This window comes from Equus quagga, chromosome 2 (assembly GCF_021613505.1).
Source record: "Equus quagga isolate Etosha38 chromosome 2, UCLA_HA_Equagga_1.0, whole genome shotgun sequence".
Taxonomy (NCBI): domain Eukaryota; kingdom Metazoa; phylum Chordata; class Mammalia; order Perissodactyla; family Equidae; genus Equus; species Equus quagga.
This window is the reverse complement of record NC_060268.1, coordinates 150,135,109-150,156,186: the sequence shown is the minus strand read 5'-3', so window position 1 is coordinate 150,156,186 and position 21,078 is coordinate 150,135,109. Positions and strand designations below refer to the sequence as shown.

The following is a 21,078-nucleotide window of genomic DNA, read 5'->3' as shown; positions in this document are numbered from 1 at the left end:
AGGATGGCTATAATAAACAAAGACAGAGAATAGTAAGTCTTGACAAGAATGTGAAGAAATCAGAACCCTCACGTGTTACCGGTGGGAATGTAAAACGGTGCAGCCACTTTGGAACACAGTTTGGCAATTCCTTAAAATGCTAAAAATTGAGTTACTATATAACCCAGCAGTCTCAATCCTAGGTATATACTCAAGAGAAATGAAAACATATATCCACACAAAAATTTCTACATGAATGTTGACAGTAACATTACTTACAATAACCAAAAGGTGGAAACAACCCAATTGTCCATTAACTGATGAATGAATAAACAACATGAGGTATATCCATACAATGGAATATTAATCAACAACAAAAAAGAATGAAGCACTGATACATGCTACAACGTAGATGAACCTTGAAAACATTACGCTAAGTGAAAGAAGCTACACACAAAAGACCACATACTGTATGATTCGTTTGTGTGAAATGCCCCAAATAGGCAAATCCATAGGGACAGAAAGTATATTATAGTGGTTTCTGGGGGCTAGGGAGGAATAGGGAGTGACTGCCACTGCATTTGGGGTTTCTTTCTGGGGTGACAAACATGTTTTCCAAAATTGATTGTGGTGAAGTACAACTCTATGAATATTCTAAAAAAATCACTGAACCATGTACCTGAAATGTGTGTATTGTATGGCATATGAATTACATATCAATAAAGCTGTCACAAAAATCATACTGAAAACAACAAACAAAAAGTGTTGCCAGGAGTAGAGAAAGCAGATGAGAAGAGGCATTGGGTATTCTGGGCAGAGCAGTCCCCCCTTATTATGCCTGAGTGGGGCCCTTTCTCCTTAAGTCTCTCCCGTGAGAGGTAGGCCATTTATCCTCCCCTCTTATCCTAACAAGTTTCCCATAACTCTAAGCTGGGGGTGAGCTGCTTCTCCTCTGGGGGCTCTCCCCAGCTCTAACAACCAGGCTGAGAGCGGATCAGACGAGAAATCCCTACCTGAAAAGAATGACTAGGAGAACACTCCATCCTAAAATATACATATTATAGCAATAGCAGAACCCTCACTGTTACCCCCGTCCCGTAGAACCCAAGCCCCTGAGCCCAGGCTAGGGCTTTGGCTGTTGACTGGTAGACTTGGTTCCTCTCTCTTCCTCTCCTGCAAATAGGGGTATAGCAAGTGGGTAGTGCTTATAGGATATTCTAGATTCAGTATTACATACAATTCACCTTACATATTAAGCATCAGAGGATTGTAATTAACAACAGACAGCATCTATTGATCATAACAACTCTACCTATAAGGAAGTATTATCCTCATTTGACAAATGGGCAAAGGGAGGCTTAGAAAGACTTAGTAACTTAGATCACATAAACAATGCAGCTGCGATTCAAACTTGGGGAGGTCAGACTCTAGAGTTCAAGTTCTATGGGGCGTTGAGGGTCATCTGGTCTAATCCTTTGTCTTACAGGGCAGGAACTGATGCCCAGATGCTAAAGGATTTGTTCACATGGCCAGCTAGCAGCAAAATGAAGATTCCAGACTCATGATCTTGTTAAAAGTTTCTTTGGCCTTTTTTAGATTCATGGTAGAGAAGGAAGAAATCCCCTGAAATCAAGATCTCACACTCATAGTCCTGCTATCTAACTTGAGTCCTAAAACTATCCTACACAGATGGGTATGTATTGTTTTCTTAAGAATTTCTAAGAAAGAAGTTTTTGAAATCTTCAAGGAGTTATATTGCTGATAGAATGTCTTTTTTTCCCCACCTCCTGAGTAGTCTCAAATTCCCAAGAGAAAGGGAACCACTGGGTGTCGTGGTATCCTCCTCAAATGTGTCATGTCATGATATGTCACTCTTCTTTAAAAAAACGCCCAATTCTTAGAGTGACATTCCCGGACCCAAACTTCTGTTCCCATGTCATCTCATTGTGTCCCTTTACACACAGACTTCTTTCTTGTCAGGAGGAATACTTAGATCTCCAGAGTTCGGACACTTAGTCCCTAAATCATAAACTTCTAAAACTAGAAGAGCCATGTTAGAGGTCAAGTGGAATCTGGAGCAGCCCACCAGTCTTTCTCTTTGACCACAACTCTCACCTTGGGGAGGAGGGTGATGACTGTCTTGGCCAAGGTTGGAGCAGGGCAGACAGGGGAGATGGGAACCTGTAATATTTTTAAAATGTATATTCAGCATTACAAATGCTTTTATTCATACTATCAACTATATTTTGAAATTTCAAACCACATTAAATGTGGATATGAGGTGTTCTTTATTTTATTTTTATTTTTTTGAGGAAGATTAGCCCTGAACTAACTGCCACCAATCTTCCTCTTTTTGCTGAGGAAGGCTGGCCCTGAGCTAACATCTGTGCCCATCTTCCTCCGCTTTATATGTGGGATGCCTGCCTCAGCATGGCTTGTCAAGTGGTGCCATGTCCGCACCCGGGATCCAAACCGGTGAACTCTGGGCCACCAAGGCGGAACGTGCACACTTAACCGCTGCGCCACCAGGCCGGCTCCCATTTTTTTTTAACATTCTGAAAGAAGGCATGGGTTAAAAATGTTAGAAAATTTTATGTTAGATGCAGTCTCTCTATTCTGTGAATCCAGATACAGACAGTGGAACCAACCCTAACATCAGTAGCTCTATCTACCTACCACCTTTGTTATCATTCAAACAGCCCACATAGGTGTGCTGTACTATTCAAAATGGTGACCTCCACTTTCCCAGACGTCTTGATAGCTTGTAAATGGTGATCTTAAAATGTTATAATATTGGAAGCAAAGAAAACTTTCTTATCTATTCTAAAATTAAGTGATCCAGAGTTATTAGTTTTCTAGAATCATTATCTTCATCACTAGTTATTTATTGAGTTCTTGAGTCTAGGTCAATTACTGTGGCAAACACATTCCCCTAAATTATCTCTTTTGATTCTTGCAACAACCCTATTTGTTAGGTGGGTATTATTAGCACTATTTTATAGATGAGGAGACTAAAGTATAGAATGGTTAAGAAACTTGCCTGGGGTCACACAGTTAAGTGGTGGAATTGGGATTTGAATTCAGATTTCACAGATAGTGCTCTCATCCAGAGCTGCTGTTTTGTGCCCTACGTGAATAGTGCCCTCTGGAATTGTGCTGGGTCTCTGTCACTTTCCACAGAGTGTGACAATGAGTCATCCAAGCTGATAGATGTGAAAGGGGCACGAGAGATTAATGGGGGAGAAAACTGGACAGGTACTTTGTAGAGCTTCTTGAATGTGGCTAAAATGCTGAAACACTATTTGGTTGGCAACAAGGAGCTACTAAAAAATGAAGAGCAGAGAGATTTTGTTACTGAACCAAAGTGGGTTCGCCTCCTGGCAAATTAAAACCAGACTCTCCAACAGCAGTAGTTGTTACACAAAGTAGAGCCTATTTGCAGCAAATAGGAGGGCATGCGGAATCACTTCCAAAGTCGCGGCTGTCCCCGAGCACGAGAAAGCAGGGGCTTTTTATGTCGGATGGGGAATAAATATTCAAAAGGGAGGGGTGGGCATTCGCTGGTGCAGGCTTATTTGGCACCTCCTGGATCACCTGCACAGCTGATGCTCTCCCAATAGGGCTCAGTCTGGTTCAGGGTGGTTGGTGATCGCATCACTTGACAAAAACAACAAAAAACAATTTGGAGAAACAGTTAAATGCTTCCGAAACCCCCCTTGAATTTCTTGGGGTAATTAGTCAGTGACATTATCTCTTGGTATGGTCCCAGGGGCAAGGAATGAATGCAAAAACCAAAAGATGAATGTAGCTGCTTGTTAACAGCTGTCACCTAATTCCCCTGGGAAAGGATGGCAAAACTATTAGCCAAAGTAGGATATTTGGTTCTGTGTGGATTTTTATAAGCAGAATATCTGGTTGCCTCATTGGCACAAATCACAAACATTACTTATATTGGACTACATAATAGGTATCTTGCTTTGTTTGGACAAAGAACAGTAACTAAGTTCCCGTGTCTGGTGTGAAATTCTACTTGAATACCATTATGCTTCAAGAGTATGAAGTAAACATTTTTGTGACAGTTATGAGATGTTAAGAAGGAAGTCACACTGTAAGAAGCAATAAAAAATTTGCTTTTTAAAAAAGCCAGTTTCATACCACACTTCCCCTGGATTTATCCTGCTTATCTCATCCATTGGTTGGGGACCAAGCTTTGGAGAGCCCAGCAGGGAAGCCCGCCTCGTGTTTACGCAGCAGTAGAGAGAATCAGTTTCATCTCACTTGCAGAAGTGGATTTCAGAGGAAAGGATCTGACAAAGTTGTTCAACCCAATGGAGGCAGAAGAGGAAAGCTGGGCTGATTATGTATCTGAGCACTGTCATTTTGAAACTCATTTTGGCCCCCAGAGTATAAATACACTTCAGTATTTTTGTTAGGATTGCCAGAAAATCAGCAAGTGTTCACTTCTTTTGGCCAACAAAAGCATGACTCTCTGTGCAAAAATTTTCTGCACATTTATAAACAAGAACATTTAGAAAATCCCCTCTTGCTGAGGGATATGACAACAGATATATTTAACTGAGCCATAAAATAAAGCAGATACTAAGAATACCGTTGGGTTCATCAAGCACAGGAAGAGTTTTTATGTCTCTCTTTTGACACAAACTCACAGTACACGTCTTCCTCTCCCTCCTAAACTACCTTTCCTGTCCAGTGCTGGTCTGACAAGCCGCCGCCCGTTTTTACCTTTGTTTTCTGTCAGACTTCTCACACAAGTATTCCCAATCCATTATCTACATTTTCTCACCACTGCACCCTGGTTGTCTATCCCTGCAGACTATTGCGATGGTGGTTTCCAAGTGATCCATGACCTTCTACCCAAATCTAAAGCAAAAACTTTTCTCCCTCATAGAATCTCCCAGTTGAAAAAAGGCCACCGGATGATCTCAAACTTTTTGGCAAAGTTCTTCTGGAAAGAGCCAGATGATAAATATTTTAGGCTTTATGAGCCATTCATTCTTTGTTGCAACTATTCAGCCCTACCACTGTAGTGCAAAGCCAGCCATAGACGGTACGTAAACGAATGAGCATGGCTGTGTTCCAATACAATTTTATTTATGGACACTGAAATTTGAATTTCATACTATCCTCACCTATTGCAAAATCTTCTTTTTTTGATCTTCAGAAACCATTTAAAAATGTAAGACCCATTCTTGGCTTCCAAGCTGTACAAAAACAGGTGGTGGGACAGATTTGGCCCATAGGCCATAGTTTGAGCTAGGCCTGACCCAAACCAGGAGATTCTTCCTAGCTTTGCAGCCAGGCAGCCAGGCTCTGGGTGAAATATCTCCAGTTATAAGAAGCTCACTACCTCAGGGGGCAGCCTGTTCTAAGGCCAAGATGAAATGGCTGGACTTAGTTCTGCCTGCTAAAGTCACAAAAAATAGCTCAACTTCGTCTTCATGGCAACCCTTCAAATACTAAAATGTACCTATCCTGACCACATTAGAAGCCTGCCTTCTTGGTAAAATAGTTGAAGTTTCTTCAATTGTTGACTGTTCACCATGTTTTTTAGCATCCTCTGTGCTCCAGTCTGTAGAAATCCTGCAAATTTGGCCTCAGAATACAACACTCCAGATGTGGGCTCAATTTAGGGGATAGGAGAGTAAGGCTACATCATTCTGTGATCTGTTCGCCACTCTGGACTCTTTGATCAGTGCACTTCTCAACTTCCCTGACTCAGGATAATGTGATATTCATCTTGGAAGTTCTTCCCCCTTCATCACCCACACTACCAGATTCTCTTGTGATGCCTACATTCTCCTTATCAACGGACCCTTCTATCTGCCATGACAGTGAGTGTTACCAAAGCTTGATCTTTGGAGCCTGTGATCTCTCTCATACTTGCTGTCTTAGAAAACAGACTAATTCTCATGGTTCAGCCATCCCTTCTATAGGCATTATCCTAAATTGTACCTGAGATCTCAATCTCCTAGTACATGAGCTCCAGATTCCTACCTCTCACTGCCTAGAGGGCATCCACTTAAAGATCTTAGTTTACTCTCACTCTAAAACCTGCATGCCCCAACTTGAATATCTTCTCACAAGATGATGATGATGATGATGATGATGATGATGATAGTAATAATAGAAATAACAATTACCATTTGTTGAGTACCTAAACACCATGCTAGGCACTATCCTGAGCTAAGGATTCATTATCTTACTTAAACTTTACAATGACCTATAAGGAAACCCCTTGCTCCCTTTTACAGCTGGGGAAATAAGCTCACAGAAATAAAGCAATTTGGCCAAATCTACTGTGCTAACAGGGTCAGAATTGGAAGCCTCGTCTATCTGAATCAAAGCATGTGCTCTTGACCACCTCGGATGGTTTTTGTAATTAACTGCTCAGATGCTATTGCAGGTGCCCCATGTGTTCCAAACACTCTGCCTGGAATGCCTGAAGTCAGTCTTGACCCTTCTCTACCATTCAGCCTTCCTACCCAATCAGTCATTGCACTACTGGGTTTCTTTTTTCTAAACAATCAGGAGCAATTTTCCCCTTTTATTCTCACCAGTATCCTATACGAGGCCCCTTGTCACTTCCTGTTCATTCCAACTCTCTCCTGATGGGTCTTCCTGTACCCAGGCTCCCTCTTCAATCCACCATGCATGATCCTGCCGAGAATATGTTTGATCGAGCTGGTTCTCTCACTTGAAATGTCCTCCTTGCCATCCAGCTCTTTGTCATTCATTCATTTCACCCACCTTGGAACTGTCCAGCCCTGACTGACCTGGAGCCCTCATCCTAAGGGGGAGGAGAGGAGGAAGGCTGAAATTGTGTCAGATTTCACATGTGTATCTTTTGTTTCTTAATATGTTTTTGTTTTTGGTACTTTCAAGAACAGTGTTCAGCAAAACTAGAGAAAGAGAAGGAACATAGAGGTCCAGGCGAAATATATTTGAAAAATGCTGGTGAATTATGTGTCTTTATTGCTAGACTTCTCGAGCCTTCCATATGCTAATGTGCATTTGGACTATCAATACACAAGGGGAAAAGGGCTGCAAAGGTGTTTCTGAAAGGTGTTAAGCCATGACTCTTTTTTTTTTTCCCTTTCTGTTCCAGAGCAGGTTGAGAAACCAGGATTCTACAGAACAATTTTCAGGAAAAGCTACTCCAGGAGTATCTATCAAAGTGCTGAGTACACAGCAGGAGTGACAGGCAGCAGTGATGGAGGGGGAGAACACTGAACTTGGAGTCAGAGGAACATATTGGAGCCCCAGATCCAAATTAGAGCGGCCTATAAGGATTAAATGAGATAACGCATGTAAAGAGCTCTGCATAAGTGTAAGGCACAGTATAAATGTGTCCATTATTTGCTTAAGGGTTTTAATTTAAGTATACCTTAAAAATTTTCCCCAGGATTGGCTGTTGGATTCTCCAGCTTAAGATTAAGAAATCATATTTTAAGTAAGCAAAGAAAGCTTCTTAGAAAGTATCAGATTGAAGGACTATAAATATATAGATTTTTTTCCCTCTACTTCTAGGGAGTATCTGTTGTATTAATGTATTTGATTGATCCAAATAAAGAACTCCCACAAATATATGATGATTTTGCTTTTCATTGAAGACAATATTTTACAAATCACAAAGTGACTCATAACAACAAATTTAAAGCGTCTCTATTGCTGGACTGCTTGAGCTTTCACTTGAACATGAATTGGGGTAGTTAAGAGGGACCTGGGAGTCTCATGGCAGCTGTGAGGACCCAGAGAAGAGGGTGAGGGGATAGAAAACAGAAGAGACGGGTGTGGTGGCTGGAAATGCCCGCAAACTTCTTGGCTGAATTTTTCAAGGCCAGTCTTGTGTGTTTTCTACCCTAACAATTTATACATAATTTTAGTGTCTGTATAATTTTTAAAGTATGAAGTGTAATGATGAAAGAATGGAACTTGTGTTTGAGTGAGGCTTATGATATCCAAATCATGAGATTAAGTTCTCATCTTGCAAGTCTACGTGGCCCAGACCCGTGCGCCAGGACAGGAGGGACCCAGGCCTCATCTTCCACAGAAACTGCCCTGCTTTGAACTAGATTTGAATCCTCACTTTCTTCCCTGCTCCTTCTCCAGCTCTTGAGGGATTCACGGCCAAGCTGCTTTGGGAGGCGAAGGCATTAAGGGCCAGATTCAGATCCACCTTCTCCCTATATGACAGCCCCCTACCCCCCCACATGACACAGTTTCCCAAAGCATGTTTCGTAACAGTTACTGGGCCTACAGGCACTCAGTACTCAAGTATGTTTGTGAACTGCTGCATTTTGAGAGAGTCTGAATGTACATTAGCATAATAAATGACCTGAGAAATCCTGCAATGAAAAAAACCCACTTAGTTATCATTGTTTTTCTAGCATGCAGCATACGTGTTAGACCATGGGGTGCTATTTTTCCACAGAATGCATGCTGACATCCCACACAACTCACTTTGGGAGATGCTGCTCTGGTCTTATTTGGTTATCACCCAAATCCCTCAAACAAACCAGCATTTTGTGCTCCCATTTCTTTACTCATGGTATTTCCCATGGCAAATATTTATTGTGCAACTAGATGCATAGTTCTAAATGTATAGCAATATGACAAAGAGTTTGGGCTTTGGGGTCACAAAAGCCTGAGCTTCATCTTGGCTTAGCCACTTTCTAACTATGTGATATCAGGCAAATTATGTAGCCTTTCTGAATCTCAGTTTTCTTATTTGTAAAATAAAGCAATGATTCCCATCTTTCAGGGCTGTGTGAAAGCTAAATGTGATTAGATATGCAAAGTCTTTGGCACAGCGCCCAGCATAAGGCACAAAATTAACAGTGGCTACATTATTAATTTCTCTATCATCGTCATCTAAGTCAATAGAAGAAAAATTAGACATTCTCAAGCAGCTGATTGTCAACTTAACCAAACTTTTTCTTTCCTTTTGAGAGGATAATTTGACTTAGATATCAAGGATGTGTCTTGGTTTTAGGAAATTATTTCACAGTCTATCTCAAATTACACCTAGAGACAAAATGAGAAACATCTGTTGGATGATCGTGACATTAAGGAAATTCACATCTAGCTTAAAAGACCTAGCAAAGAGGGAATTAATGGTTCAAGGCCAACCTGATAAGCAGTCACTAGTGATGTGCCATAGGGCTTTCTATTAATTCCTATTTGGTTTGACATTTTTACCAACAATTTGAATAAATATACACGAGACACATTTACAAAACCTGAATATTAAAAAAATCAGGAATGGCAGCTAATTCAATACATAACTGACTTAAGATTCAAGATTATTTTGATGGGCTTGAATGTCCAAAAAGATAAAATTTAGTAGATTTAAATATAAAATATTACATCCATGTAAGAAAACAACAAACAGAACAATCTATGCACCGAGAAAAGATGAGCTCCATAGCCATTTGCCTAGGGGTTTCAGTTGACCTTTAGCTAAATAAATAGAAACAGCTGACAGAAGAAAATAATCAAATTAGTAGGCATTAAGAGCAAGACAATGACCCAAGTGCAAGAAGGGAGAGTCTCAGAACAGACAAGGAGGCCTCATCTTTAAGAGGGATATTGAAAAATGATCTAAGTTTCAACAATATGGGAAATGTCTAGTCTCAAGAAAACAAAACCAAAGAAGACAAAATTTCTGTTAAAGACAACTTCAACATGAAAGATAACTTTAACACCTGGCACTTTGCAAAGAACCAGAAATATATTATGTTGAGCTTCATCAACATAATAGGCTTATTGAAATGGAGTGAACTGCCTTTAAAAATTTGGGCAAAAATCTGCAAGGAATCTACATTTGGTGGATGATAGGAGTACATAACATAACCTCTGAAACCTCATCAATGATAGTTCATAATTGTGTCTGGCAAAAGCCTTTCCAACCTCCAAGGCTCCGAAGTCTTTGCTCATCCTCAAGGGCAATGTGCCCATGTGGTGTCTCTCTTCTACTCTCATGGCGTGTACAGTCGTCGACTCTCATCTGACATGGATCACACTAACTACCATTTATTGAACACCTATCCTGTGCTAGGTGCCTTTCTATACATTATCTTGCTCAAACGTCCCAATAACCATGTGAACTTGATAAAATTATCCCATTTTGCAGGTGAGAAATATGAAGCTGAAATCAGCTTATGTCCTTACTTGCCTAGAGTCACATAGTGAGTAAGTGGTAGAACCTGGACTCAAATCCAGCCTTAGCAATAGAACCATGCTCTTTCCACTAACCCATGGCACTTCTCTAACCATGGTCTCTCACATGATAGTTAACGCATTGCTTTTTTTAATGTGTATATTTATTCAATATTTTATGTCTTATATGCCTTGAACTAGATTGTAAATTCCTTGAACAAAGGACATCTTGCTTTTCTTTGTATCTCTAATAGCAACTATTTCAACAAACAATTATTAACATCAATTAGCATTATTCATTCATTAAATACTTATTTACTGAGCATCTACTATATAGTTGGCACTTTGTGAAGAACCACATATATAGCAATGAACAAGTTAAAGAAGTTTCTAAGGAAAAAAGCAAACAAGTCAATGGCTTCCTTGACTTTTGAGCTGAGACATGACCAAAAGAAGACAGCAGCTGTGGTATGACCTGGGGGAAGAAGGTTTTAGGCAGAGGGAACAGGAAGTGCAAAGTCTGTGTGGAGAAAATAGGCTCGGCATGTTCAGGAACAGAAGGAAGTTCAGTGTGGCTGGAACAGAGCCAGAGAGAGGGGTAAGTGGTATAAAGTTAGGCTAGAGAAGTAGACAGGCGCAAAATCATGCAGGGTCTTGGCATTTTGGATTTCATTCCAAATGCAAAGGGAAGCCATTGGGGGATTTTCAGCAGAGGTGTGACCTGGTCTGCTAATTTGTTTATAAAAGATCACTCTGGCTCCTGGGTGGAGAATGGATTACAGGTTACGCAAGCAGGAAAGCAGTACTGGAGATGAGAGCAATGGTGGATGGCTCCAAGGTCGTGGCAGGTGAAATGCTAAGGAGTGGTCCAATTCAGGATGCATTTTGTGAGTAGAGCAAACGGACTTACTGGACTTAATGGTTTGGATGTTGGGGGTTCGGCAACAAAGAGCAAATCAAGGATAACTCCTAGGTTGTTAGCCTGAGCACCTGGGTAGATGCTGCGATGGGGAGGATGGCGTGGGGTTAGTGGGGTAGATACCGGATGGTATGGGAATGGGGGAGGGAGAAGTCAATAGTTCCATTTTGGCTATATGTGAGATGTCTCTTAGACATCATTAGAACTGAAGCTCTGTGAGGGCAGGGGCTCTGTCCATCTTATTCTGTGCTGTATCCCCAGTGCACAAAACAGCACTTAGTATGTAAGCTGGAACTCCATAAAATCTTGTTGAATGAAGAAAGCCAAGGGGAGGCATTGAGAAGGCAATTGGATTTATGAATGTTTAAATCTCTTGGGCGAATGTAGGTTCTTGGCAAAGCATAAATACACTCCTCCTTGGCTCCTACATGTGCAGTAAAGATCTCTAAGAGAGTAGTTTTTCGAAGAGCTGGATTAAACATCCTAATAGGGTCAGTTAGTGTAGTCCTGGAGGGAGGCTCAAAATCCCAGTCTCCGAATAAAGCATCCCAGGTCTTTCCCACAGTGTCATTTAAGTGACATGTCTGATGGCAAAGAACACTGGGCCTTGAGGAGCTGCTGCCCTGCTTCTCCGAGTCATGTTTACTATTTCTATCAACAACTACAATAATATTTCTCAGGTATGTAAAAATTGCTATTTGTTAATTTCCATTGGATTAATTTTTATTTCTATCAGTCCCAGGATTGAAGTGTTGACTTGATGCCTGCTTTAAACAGAATAAAACAGGCCTCCAATGGGTCAATGGCTTTGGCAGTTCTCTCTCCAGGTTGGTTAAATCCGAGAGACCTGATGTGCGCTTCAAGAAGGGTAACTAAGAGGGTAGTCAGCTGGGGCTGCCTTGATCTCCCCCGGGAGCATATGGAGTTGGCCCATGGTGGCTAGCATGAAGGGCAACAGATGGGAGGCCAGGGTGACCCCAGGAACCCCCCCAGCTGCCACCAGTGAAGGAAGACCACCTGGGTTTAAGAGTGAGTGGGTGTTTAATGATTGCTTTAGTTTGAACTACCCTGGCAACCCCCTGCCAGGGGACTTGATTGAGTGTTTTGTCCTGGCTGTCAGCACTGGGCGCTGTACCTGGGTGATGGTTATGTTATCAACATAGCACCTCTAAAGGAGGGCATTCCTGCAGCATTTACAAGCGCCAAGCCTGTATTCAGCAGAAAGGCCCTGGTGAAGATGCAGCTCTGGAAGCATGTTGTGGGAAATGACACATATAGAATAAACAATACAATGAAACATATGCCCCTTTCCCCGTGGAATAAGTCATACAACGGTCAGAGTTTGTTATTGGACAGGAGGTGGAGTATGACATATTTGTCAACAACTGTGAGCGTTTTGTGACTTTGTTTTGCTATGGAGAAGGAGTTTCAGAGCAGGCCAACCAAGCAATAAGTTCCACTGGGTTTGTGACAGCTGCTGCTGGTGCCTTATTCCTGGGCTTATTTCCAAAAAGGCAAAGAGCAAAATACTATTAACAATTTACTAAAGAGATAATGGAACTGAAGGAATTTGTGAGGAGGGGAAAAAAACCACCTGGGATGAATACTTATTTTGAATGCATCATTACTGTTCCAAATTCCAATGATGGATGGCAGGCTCTTTAATAGAGCACTTACTGATATCATCTCAAAAAAAAAAAGTAACTCAGAGAATAAAAATATCCACTCATAGTAACAAAATAGTTTGAATAGTTAAGATTTTAAAACCAAGTCCTCCACTGCAGCATAAGGACCACAGAATAAAAGAAAAATACAGAAATAAGGAAGGAAAGAGAAAGAAAAAGAAAAGAAAAGAAAAGGAAGGAAGGGAGGGAGGGAGGAAGGAAGGAAAAAAAGCAAGCAAGCCACCACATTTACTTAACTTTGGACAATTCCTACCTATCTGCACTAATGGAGGACCCCAATGATAGCAATAATTTCTTCGTATTTGCTTTGGGATACAGCTTTGTTCTTCTATTTGAATACTGGTGTGTCTGATGGTCTACGGCAGTGATTACCAACCATTGGTAGCATCAGAATTTTCTTGCGGAGCTTTTTAAAGATACAGATCCTGAGGCCACTATGTATCCACTGAGCTAGAATCTCCTGGGGCAGGATCCCGGCATGTGTATATTTAAAAAATATTCTGATGCCCATCGCCTTCATTCTGCTGATCAGTGAAGACCACTCTTCAAGGAAATCACGTTAGACATTTAAGGAATGAGCACAGGCACGGAGGCCCTGATTCACAAGGTGCTTGGCAGCCCTTCTCCATCACCTTCTCCTGCTGCCCCAACACTGAGCAGAGCCTCCACTCCTTCCAGTACTTCAAGGAGTACAGATAGGACTGAAGATTTTGAATTTCAAAAGCCATCCCTGTTGGGGGTGTAGGTTTCACACAAAATAGAAATACAGTCATGTATCGCTTAATGACAGGGATATGTTCTGAGAAACGCATCGTTGGGTGATTTCATCATTGTGTGAACATCATAGCGTGTACTTACACAAATCTATATGGTAGAGCCTACTATACACCTGGGCTATATGGTACTAATCTTATGGGACCACAAAGTACACATAGTAAAAAGTTGACCAAAATTTCGTTATTCAGAGCATGACTGTAAACAGAGAGGGAGGAGGAAAAATACAACAGAGACAGTGCAGTCAGGAGAAGAAGATAAAGACACAAAATAAAGTAAAATTTGGATTTTTTTGGCATCCTACATTCTCAGGCATCCAGTACTTAAGGAAAACTCAAAACCAAGAAGGGAACTTTAAAAGCCAAAGACCTGAAATCCCCCTCTGCCTGCTGTGTGCAAATGACAACTTATCCTAATGCTCTTCTGGGACAATATTCACAGACACCTTGAGATGCCATTGTCCTCCCCATTTCAAGGACCATCGTCTCCCAGTTCAAAGGAGATGCCACATGTTCAATACCAAGAACTGAGCACACGGGTTAAAGTCAACTAGAAGGTCAACAGTATTACACATGTTGAAATCCTAAACAATATTTTGAATCCTGTCATGAAGCAAATGGTTTTATTCAGAGTAAGAGAACAAAGTCAAGGAAAAAAGGCTCCTTCAGCTTTTGATTAAATAGCACAAGGTAGATGAGCCAAGAATATTGGCTCTGGAAGCCAGACCACCTGGGCTCAAATGCTAGCTCTGAAATCATAGGTCATTTACTTAGCCTCTCTGAGCCTCAGTTTTTTCATCTGTTAAGTAGGGGAATAATAATAAAAAATAGGATCTCTTATTAGCTATAGTAAAAATGCAGTTATTTTAGTGTTGTTTCGCTTTTTGTAACAAACATTGAACCATGACTGTGTCTTGCATCCTCTCTAAATGCTTTACACATGTCATCCCCCTGAATACTCATATAAACCATTTGTTTATATGAGTGGGTGGGTGCTATTATTTTCCCTATCTAAAGACGAGAGATTAGGTAGCTGGCTTGAGGTTACCCACGTGAGAATGGTGGATTAGAACCCAGGCAGGCCTGAATGATGATGTGCCATGATGCCCCTCCTCATTCTCAGCCCCGCCGTTTACAGAGTGTTACTGTGAGCAAGTAGAAGCCTATGGGTGCTGATGGCCAAGAACCTCCGAACATGATCCACTGTCAGTCGGCTCCAGGGCAGAGGAGACCCCTACAAATAACCTTGCTCTCAGAACACTGCTCCACACAGCTGAGTCGATGTGGTTTAATTGCCTACTGTATTTTTTAGTCCAGAAATTCCTGGACTAAAATTTCTGTTAATTCTGTTTGGGAATGTGCAGTGAAATGTTCTGGGGAATGAATACAATGTCTGCTCTGAGAGGTGTGCCTCTGGGGAGACGTGCTTTCCCAAGGAGAAAGCTGGTTTTCCAAAGTGAGCTGAAACTTCCCGTACCCTGAGGGGTTATTGACAATTTACCCCACGAGTGTTCAGAAATGAGGAAGAAAGTTGGTACAGCAGCCCTGAACAGACAATTTGCTTGCCTGTCTGCATAAAGAGGAAAAAAACTTTCACAGGAAACTTTTCTAACATGGTTGAATGTACCACTCCAAAACCAATATTTTTTCCAAAATATTTCAAATGAAGGAATACATTTGGACATGAGGACACTCCCCCCGCCCCCTCCCCAGCCTTCTGTCGTTATTACATGTCATGCTTTTTCCTTACTGTGCTGAAATGGTCTTTCCTCGGTATGACCAGACAGACTTTTAGATGCTGGACTTTGCCAAAGAGATCATCACCACTTATGAAGGATATAAGGGATTCTGGCTAAAAGGACTCAGGTTCAATCAGCCGTTCTCTGGCCAGATGGCTTACTTATTCCTACAATTCTTTCTCCGGGAGTTAAGCTGCACCTTGGTATTCTTTATAGGGGGGTGGTCTTTAAACTGTTGAACTGACATCTGATGAAACCTACCAGATGGAAGGAACAAGCAACACTGAATGTCAGTTTGGGCCGCCCACATTTGTGTAGCTAGAGGAGCAGGTTGATGATTGCTTAGGCTGACCAACCAGAAGGGGGTAGGGAAAGGTCACGGGGGCAAAGAGCCAGGTGGAATCCCTCAAGAGTCTTCTGAGGTCTCAGTAAAACTGTGGGCTCAACCTTGGACTCATGATCTGCCCTTGGACCAGCTGGTCCAAAAGAGGAGCCCAGAGAATGGTCTTTCTAAGAACTACTCAACAAGCAAAAACTGCCCTCTCAGGGCACAGGAAAAAGTTAACCTGTTAATGGTTTCTTGAAGCTGAAAACCAGTCCTCAGTCAGAGAAATCAATTATCTTTTACACAAAAGAGCTTCTGGCAGTGGGTGTGGGCAGTGGTAGATTATGGGGCCAAAAATTCACCCTGTTGACAGATCCTGAGGACCAGTTGTAGATGCAGACCATGATGAGTTCAAACCCCAAAGTCCTCAGTGGGTGAACAGGACAGGAACAGAGGCCATATTGAGGAGGCATAAGGTTTGAGAACTAGTGACTCAGAACTGTCATCCCAGAATACCAGCCACCACGTTCTACCACAGTCCTTCCTTAGAAAAGGCGTGAAAGTGAAGGGAACAAGGATGAACTCCAATCTCTATTTGCCTCTCATCGTTTCTCAACTGCACGTCCTAGAGGACGTGATCTCTTTGGTGAAGTTATCTACAAAAAAATGCCTCTCTGTCTCCTCTGGAAAAGAAAAATGGCCCTGGCATTTATTCTAAGAGGAATTAAAAAACAGTAAGATCAAAAGGAATGTGGGCTAGAGGTAGAGGCTGGATAGAAAAAGAAAAAGGGAAAAAACCAGAACAATATGATTTGAGACTGTCAAAGCAAGAGACTCTGTGGGTGGTCAGGAAGGGAGGTTGCTCAGCCTAAAGGAGAAAGAACGCTGGCTTTTTGGAGCTTTAGATCAAGAATATGACAACAGAGAAGGTGTCCAGATCAAAAGAGTTCTGGAAGATCTGTTTCCCAAGCAAGCAAAGCAGGACCGAGCCTACCCCCAGCACAGATCTCAACTACCCCTGGCTTGAACGCTGACCCATTGCACGTGCTTCTGTTTACTTGCAAGGACAAAGAGATGACCGCCTTTAAGAAGTTACTCTAGTGTGCATCAGTCTTGACATCGGGCAGGAGAAGAGAGAATGGGCAGAAACATTGCTTCCAAGCTACAATCTAAATTGATTTAAAATGATTTTATCTCTTGGCCTTCCTTAATGTAAGCCAAATCCTTTCAGTTGTTTCATGATTGTACTTTGAATTGCATTTTAACCATATTTTCCTAAGAACGAACGTTATGCAACATTGCCCCGAAAGGCATCAGGGATTTTCTTCCCTTTCCCCACATTACAGTTAAGCCATTGTGTAAAGAGCTGTTAGAATTCGAGAGACTTCCAGCTTATGATCACGTTCTACTGACAATCAGGCACAAGCCGCCTCGTAGACCATGAGTCTTGCTCACGACAAGAACTGATTGTCTCTTGTCTGGAATGTCCTCCCTTCCCCGTGATGTTCCCCTCCATCACAGCCATCCCTTGAGGCCCGGCTCCAAGCCCCAGAGCTCAGCAGAGAGAGCTCTGATCACCCATCTAGACACCTCAGCTCCCACCGACTGTGCCACTCACACTGCACTCACTTTCTGCCTTTTTTGGTAGTGATTCGTGCCTGCGCCTGACTACAATTTAAGACTGGTAGCTTCTGGCAGCTGCAGACCGTTACTCACTTTCCTTAGTGTGTATCCACCATAGTGTCCTGCTTCTGAGAAGTGCTGAATAAACGTTAACTGAGTGACTGAATAAACGCATGCGCCTCTCCCCTAAGTGAGTGGCACTCCTGTGATGGAGCTAATATTCTCTCTTGTCTTTGAGATTCTCCAGTCTTCCAATGAATATATACCTTCCTAGCACTGAGGAAAATGCATTTATTTTGTACATCCAATTTTGACAGAACCAAAGTATGGGCTTATAATGTTGTAAATTTTCATCATATATTGCTAATTTCTTCTTTAAAAGAATGTTTGACGCACCAGTAAAAAAAAGGGAAGAAAGCTATAGCATAGAGGTGCTCAACAAATAAGTCTTGAGTGAATGAATGAATGAGTGAGTGATAATAGGACACTGGATAAAAACGGAAACAGAAAGAGGAGTAGAAAAAAGATAGATGTGCAGCAGATTTAGAAAAGAAGTAGAAGGGGGGGGTAAGAGGAAAAGGAGACACAGGCTAATTAAATTCTAAATCAGCAATTCTGGTTTTAATACAAACTTGAACTTGATAATTTATCAAGTAGAGAGGTCAGGCAGTTGGGTGAGAAGAGAACAGACTTTGAAGACAGACATCTGGATTCTGACATTCACTCAGCCACTGTGTGATCTTGGACAAGTGACTCAACCTCTCTGAGCTTCACTATTTTTTTGAAACTTTATTCTGAGGTAATTTTAGATTTACAGAAAAGTCGCAAAAATAGTACAGTGATTTCCTGTATATAGTTCACCCAGATTCTCCTAATGTTAGCATCTTTCATAATCACAGTGCCATTATCCCAACCAGAAAACTAACATTGATACATTAATACTAATTAAACTACATGCCTTATTAGAATTTTACCAGTTTTCCCATTGATATTCTTTTTCTAGTCCAGGATCTAATAGGATCCTACACTGCATTTAGCTGTCTTGTCTCCTCTACTCTTTGACAGTTGCTCAGTCTTTCCTTACCTTTCATGACACTTTTGAAGAGCAGAATGTCCCCAATGTGGGGTTGTCTAATTTTTTTTCTCATGATTAGATTTAGGTTATGCATTTATTTTTTTGGCAAGAATGCCACAGAGATGATGTCATGTCCTTCTTAGTGCATCATATCAGAAGATACTTGTCAACATGTCTTATTACTGGTCATGCTGAGCTTGAGCACTTGCTTAAGGAGATATCTAATAGGTTTCTCTACTGTTTTATTTTTTCTTTTGTAATTAATAAATATTTTGTGGAGAGATACTCTGAGATTAGGCAAATATCTCGTTTCTCATCATACTTTTGCCCAATACTTTTAGCATTCATCCGTGGTTCTGGCCTGTAACAATTTATTACTGGGGTGTCCTAGTGGGGATTTCCTACTTCCCTCATTCTTTCTACATTTATTAATTGGAATTCTTTTATAAGTAAGAGCTGTACCTTCCCCTCCCCTCCCACTGATTTATTTATTCAATTATTTATTTATATGAGTATGGATTCATGAATATTTATTTTATTCTATGGACCACAATCCAATACTATCATTATTTATTTTGCTGTTTAAGCTTCACTTTCTTCATAATGGTAAGTGCCTTACACAACTGTCAGAAGGATTAAATGGGATTAAAAAATGTGAAAATGGCCAGTCCAGAGCACCTAGTCAATAAATGCTAGCTCCTTTCCTTCCTTTTTGTTTCAGAAAGTAAAGCCATGCTAATTTGGAGGCAAGACATTCTAAATAGGTGAAAATCTGAATTTAAGAATTTTCTTGTAACGTAACGCAGCTTTTCTACCATAAGCTATGTGGAGCAGCTAGAACTTAGTTCTCCCAGCGTTACGTAGTGGAGGTCATTTGGAATCTGCCTGTAACGACTATATAAGACTGATTTTTAATCAGCATACCCATAATTTGTATGAAAATAGATGCTTGAGAATACTTGAAAACAGTCTGTTCTCTTAAGTAGTTTAAGTGTTTTCCCAGAAATCTTGTTTATGTTCTGAAGTTGCTTAGCTAAACTATTTTCAGAGACAGTCCAAAGCATGCCTCAGTCCAGCTGTGGTGCAGCTCATCACTAACTCTGAATTAGTGAAATCACTGGTTCATCTTTGATTCCCAAGGTTATGGTACTGAATGGAAAAAATCCAAGTTTTCTTCCTCCAACATTAATTTACAATTAGATTTTAAAAGTTTAGGCAAGTCACTTGTAAGTTGAGGTAGAATTTAAAACAAAAACAACAACAACAAAGGATGAGGATACAGGACTAAGGATGTGAGAGTGAGTAGATCTGGAAGTTTAGAATAATTCACCAAATACAGTAAAATCCACTAACAAAGTCACTCAGTTGACTGGAACTTTCATTTTCCACCCTGTTTTTATCAGCAAGGAAAATCAAGAACATCAGATTTATTTTAAAAAGCAACTTTGGGGCAGTGTAATTCACAAGCTCTCATGTGGACTCCCAGAGAGTCTGTCTTATTCAATTAGGGGTGGGGCTAGGAATCTGCATTTATCAGGTGCTACAGCCAACCCAAGCCTGAAACAGACAAGAGGCAGGGTCCTGTAGTGGTTCAAAGCCCAGACTCTAGGGCCTGATTGTGTGGGTTGGAATCTCACTGTTGTCATCTATCACCTACATAAACTTGCACAAATGACTTCGTCTCCTCGTGCCTCAGTTTCCCCACTGGTAAGATGGAGCCATTGACAGTCTCTGTCTCTCAGAGTTGTTGTGAGGAACAAATAAGTGGTACATGTAAAATGATTAGCACGACAGGGCCAGATGGAGATCAGCGATCCCCTGGGTAATGGATCTCCCTTTGAGGAGTGGGGTTCAGGACATGTCTGGACACAGAATTGCTTGAGCTCAGCGTCTAACGCTTTCTGCATCCACTAAGCCTCATGGTCACTGACACTCAGAACTATCATCAGGTTCATGATTGACAGGCTATGGAGGCTGTAAGGAGCTGCTATGGTTAGAAAGTGTTTAAGCAACAAAGGCTGATGGATCCTCTGTCAATCAGAGACATACAGGACCCAGAAGGGGAGCATCTTCTTAGCATTCCAGTAGTTTAAGAGATGACTAAAATAGAAAATTACTATATTCGTGAAGTTCAACCAACCAACAACCAACAAGCGCACAGATTGAGATGATGTGTTTAATATTCAAGGCAAAAGAAATTAAGTCTAAATGAAATAAAACGTAGAACAGAAAACTCTGGGTGTGGGGTTGTACTATGGTGAGAAATGTTCTTTCAGCCCAAGAACACAGTATCCCCTGACCCCAGCACTGTATGGAAACCTGCCTCTTGTTCCTGTCCCTCATCCTGCTCCAGGTCACAGGCTGTCAGCCATTGGCTCTTTTCCTCCCAGCAAGGCCCGAGACCTCTCACAGTGCCTTCCTCTTAAAAGTGTTCCCAGACTCCAGTCACAACTGTCCTCTTTAGAACTGGCTTCTGGTAAGGTCTCGGAGGCCTTGGAGGAAATTTCTGGGCTGAGGATTTTGACGGGATGCAGAAAGCAGGAGCGTGGTGATTCATCATCCCTCAAGCTCACGGTCCTCCTCGCTCTCCTGACCCAGGTGTGTTGGTGTTTAGTTTTTGCTGAGGAGGCCTGATATGGGAGGAGGGAGTGGGCTAGACAGATCCCATAGTCAGGGATCATGTTGTCAAAACTCAAAAATGAGACATCTTAATAAAAAATGAAGTCTTAAAAGCACCTGTAGGAACAAGGGGGAGAATATTTGAAAACGGGCCCAGGGAGA

At 41.5% G+C, this 21,078-nt stretch overlaps 1 protein-coding gene across 4 annotated transcripts in view; it reads right to left on the bottom strand.

The window, feature by feature from the left end:
• The window catches only part of PLCE1 (phospholipase C epsilon 1), a 299,107-nt gene that overhangs the window by 113,268 nt on the left and 164,761 nt on the right, over positions 1-21,078 (bottom strand). The gene's annotated exons all lie outside the window — the stretch shown is intronic.